General features: G+C 53.6%; 1 pseudogene; it reads right to left on the reverse strand.

The window, feature by feature from the left end:
- Positions 1 to 263: 263 nt before the first annotated feature.
- LOC115337611 lies at positions 264 to 1,240 on the reverse strand (annotated as a pseudogene).
- Between the last annotated feature and the right edge of the window lie 3,186 nt (positions 1,241 to 4,426).

A 4,426-nucleotide genomic window follows, 5' to 3' on the forward strand; every position in this document is an offset into this window, starting at 1 on the left:
TTCCTGACACAAGGTTTGGAAAAACAGCCCTACCATCAGGCAGTGCCCGGGGAAGATCCCTTTTTATTACGGAGATGCTATGAGGGAGTCAGCTTGGACGAAGTGTTACAAAGACACGTTTCTATATGGTCCTCCAGGTGAGACAGAGGAGGTTCCTGCTTCACATGAAGTATGGGAAGTCCAAGTATTGGTCTACGAACATGAAACGCCAAATAGCAATAACAACAATGATAATAAATCAAAGCATGGGCCTAGTATGGGAATCACTTGTGGAAAAAGACTGGAAGTTTACTGGTATTGAAAAATGTCCATGAAATCACTTTCCTCAGAACATCTTTGAGCTCTTTGTTTCTCATGCTGTAGATGAAGGGCTTCACTGCTGGAGGCACCACTGAGTACAGAACTGCCACCACCAGGTCCAGGGATGGGGAGGAGATGGAGGGGGGCTTCAAGTGTGCAATCATGCCAGTGCTGACATACATGGAGACCACGGCCAGGTGAGGGAGGCACATGGAAAAGGCTTTGTGCCGTCCTTCCTCAGAGGGGATCCTCAGCACAGCCCTGAAGATCTGCCCATAGGACAGCACAATGAAAACAAAACACCCAAATGCAAAAAAGGCAGTGATCCCAATGAGCCCAAATTCCCTGAGGTAGGAGTGTGAGCAGGAGAGCTTGAGGATCTGGGGGACTTCACAGAAGAACTGGTCCACAGCATTGCCTTGGCAGAGGGGTACTGAAAATGTACTGGCAGTGTGCAGCACAGCATGGAGAAACCCACTGCCCCAGGCAGCTGCTGCCAGGTGGACACAAGCTCTGCTGCCCAGGAGGGTCCCGTAGTGCAGGGGTTTGCAGATGGCAACGTAGCGGTCATAGGCCATGACAGTGAGGAGATACAATTCTGCTGAGATCAAAAAGGTAAACAGAAAGACCTGAGCAGCACATCCTGGGTGGGAAATGGCCCTGGTGTTCCACAGGGAATTGGCCACGGATTTAGGGACAGTGGTGGAGATGGTGCCCAGGTCAAGAAGGGATAAGTTGAGGAGGAAGAAGTACATGGGTGTGTGTGCAGGTGATGGTCGCAGGCTACGGTGCTGATGATGAGGCCATTGCCCAGGAGGGCAGCCAGGTAGATGCCCAGGAAGAGCCAGAAGTGCAAGACCTGCAGCTCCCGCGTGTCTGCAGATTCCAGGAGGAGGAACTCAGTGATGGAGCTGCTGTTGGGCATATGCTTCCTCTGGACACGGGGGACTGTGCAAGGAAGAAGAGGCAGTGACAAGTTACCAGAAACATCTCTGAATAAAACCAAAGATATGTCTCATAGACCCTCCCCCTCTCACACACGCACCCTTTTTCCTTCCTCAGGAGGAACTTTCATTCTGCCTCTGGTCTGCAGCTTCATTTTCTGTGGCTCTGTGTGCTGGAGCAGGGCCTCTGCCCATTGTCTCTTGAGGAGTTGACCCAGCCCCACCTGCAGTGGGTATATGGGAATGTGGCAGGGGGCGTGGTTTGATATTCAGAATATGTCAGATAAAATCACTCCTAACACAGGAGGGCTTGTCAGCATCTGCACTCACAGTGTTAAAGAATGTGGGTGGCAGAAAGAAGTTTTAGGGGCTTTGGGTTTTTTTACCTACTTCCCCCATCCTGCCCTGTGAGTGTTCTCTGAAATCAGAAATCATGAGCTGAGACATGAGAGGCAAAGGGTTTCCCTGTGGCTTTGTGAGGAGTGAATGGAACTGGTTGGGCTTGTTCCCAGCTGCCCCATGCTTACAATTTTCTCAGATGGAGGGTGATCACACTCCCATGGTACCAGTAAAAGCCACCAGATGCTGCTGAGAGCAGAGGGATCCACTGCAGACCACTAAATGCCTCACCCTTTCTCAAGGTCTCAGCACCCTGTTTCTAGCCAAGGACACACACGGCTCATTTCATCAACCCAACAGCATTTCCTCAGTCATAGATAACATCTCTGCCCCTCTCTCTGTGGGCTTTCAGATAACAGAAAGATGCTATGTGAAGGATTTTCATGCTTAAGAACAGCTCGCAGCTTGGAAAGCCACCCCAAAGAGATAGCCAAAGTCCTAAAGATTACATTTAATCCAGGGAAAACCAGCTCATTCCCCAGCCCCACAGACTGCATTGCCCACAGCCCCACAGGTGAAAGCTGGGACACCTCCTTTCCATGGACACACCTGCAGAGGAGGACCCACAAGGTCAGTGTGTGCCTCTGCAGCTGAAACTCCCATTCCCAGAGAGCCTGACAGCAAGGATGAAATAACAATAAAAACAACACAGACAACTGGAGAAACATGGGAAAATAGAGTGAGGGTCTGGCTGAGCGAGGCAAGCAGGGAGGCAGCTGGGCACTCAGGAAAGTTCTGCTGCCTCAGGTGTTCAGACCTCCTCCCAGACACCAACATTGCCAGGCAGATGCTCTCAGCCCTGAGCTCTGCAGAGGGAAATGGGCACGTGGCTGGAGAGCTGCACCCACGGCTCTGCTGGAGCTCTGGCTGCTGAGGAGATGGTTCATGCCTTGGACCCTCCAGCTCTGAAGGGCAGAGGCTTTGATGGGAGGGAGAGGAGCCAAGGGGGCTTGCTCAGAGGAAGGGGTCTGCACCGGAGGGGATCATACCGAGTTTTCCGAATTCTCCCTCCCACAACATTTTTGCGTTTTGTTTCCTCTCATTCCCTGACCATATTCTTGCTGGCTGGAGATTTTCCTCCTGGGAGGTGTTTCCCTGTGCCATTTCTTTTCCCTGTCAGCACTCACAGATCCCATCCCAATCTCTGTGCGCTCCCCCTGGCTCTACAGAAACCTGCCTGTTTGCAGGGCACTGGCCAGGCTCATGCTCCTTTTTGCAGCTGGAAAAGGGCAGATCAGAACAACCCCGAGAGGTCCAGCAGAGGTGATTCTGGTGTTGTCCATAGGCAGGGGAGTGGCTGAAGGCATTTTAGGAAGCTCTTGGCAGACCTACTGATCACTCAAAGTTGCAGTTCAGGAGTCTCAGGGACTTGTTGAAACTTGAGTGCTCCTTTTCCACTTCTCCTTTTCTCTCCTCCCTCTCTCTCCCCTCTGGAATTGGAAACTGAGAAGACAGACTCAGGAAAGCTCCTAATCTTTATAATAATCCCTGCCTTGTTCTTCTCTTTGAACTAACCTGTTTGGAATATTCTGGGGGTGATTGGGAGCTCTGAGCATCCCTGAACCATGCAGCACCTTCTCGGCCACAGCAGGACCCTGCCCTGCCCTGCCCCACCAAGATTTGCTCCTTCCACGCACAGCTTCTCCCCACAGCGCTGTGGGGAGTCCCTGGGCAGGCTGAGTGCTGACCCTGGCAGGCGGCAGAGTCCCTGCCCCAGCACACAGCCCCCCGGGGTGCAGGGACCCTGCTCTGAAGGACAGCCCTGGGCACCCCTGGCTGCACACCCACCTTCACACTCTGCAGCCATCCCTGGGAGAAGGCAGCCAGCATGTTCTTTATCGCTCTCTGATGGTGCAGCCGAATGTCCCTGCTCTGCAGCACATCCTGCTCCTCTACAATAGAGGAACTGCCAGAGTTGTACTTGCAGATCCCAAAAGCTGTGGTATGTGCCACCCTTAGGAGATCCCTCCAGGAACCACAGCTGCTTTTCCCTGCAGCCAGAGACTTACCCTGCAGAGGGCTGTGAAGAATTCTCTTTGAATCAGCTCTTTGCATCCTCCCACCCCAGACCGCCTTTGAACTCTCTGTCACTCCTCTCCCCTCGGTGCCTGCAGGCAGTGCCCTCACCCCTGCTGCGCTTTGCAGAGGAGCTGCTCCTGGGCAGAGCTGTCTCTCCGCAGCGCTGCCCGCTTGCCAGGAGCTCCCTCCATGCCAGGAGCCCAGCCCAGCTCAGCAGCAGAGGACCAGCCCAAGGCAGCACTTTCTCTGCCCCCCCTCTGGGCTCCCTCCAGGTGTCCCTGGGGCTCCACGGGAACCTGCTGGGAAACAGCCTGAAGCAATCACTGGTGTTCCCTCCCTCAGCTGGGGAGACACACTTGTTCCCAGCACTGTAATTTCTCCTATGAGGAAAAGGTTTGGACATGAGAATCACCTTTCCTTGTTCCATCGCTACACCCAGACAGTGACAGGCAGGGAGCTCCTTTACCCCTCTGAGCAGAGGGTTTCAGCTGAGTCAATGGAGGCATCTCATCCTGGGTATGTAGTCCTGGTGCTGGAAGGGGACTCGGCTCCTTCCCATGCCTGCCACAAACCCGCAGGAGGTGGGATTCCTCTTGCCTCGGTTCAGGCGTGCACCAAATAGGCACCTGCATGTGAGCTCCTCATCTCAGCTCCCTTGCTCATCAATGGAGAGGGATGCTAGGAGTGAGGTGCAAATGTCTGGTTACGTTTGAGGTGTCAGAGGTGGTCAAAGGTCTGTGCAGGTACCTGCAAACTCAGATGGA

Source organism: Aquila chrysaetos, assembly GCF_900496995.4.
Source record: "Aquila chrysaetos chrysaetos chromosome W unlocalized genomic scaffold, bAquChr1.4 W_unloc_5, whole genome shotgun sequence".
Taxonomy (NCBI): Eukaryota; Metazoa; Chordata; class Aves; order Accipitriformes; family Accipitridae; genus Aquila; species Aquila chrysaetos.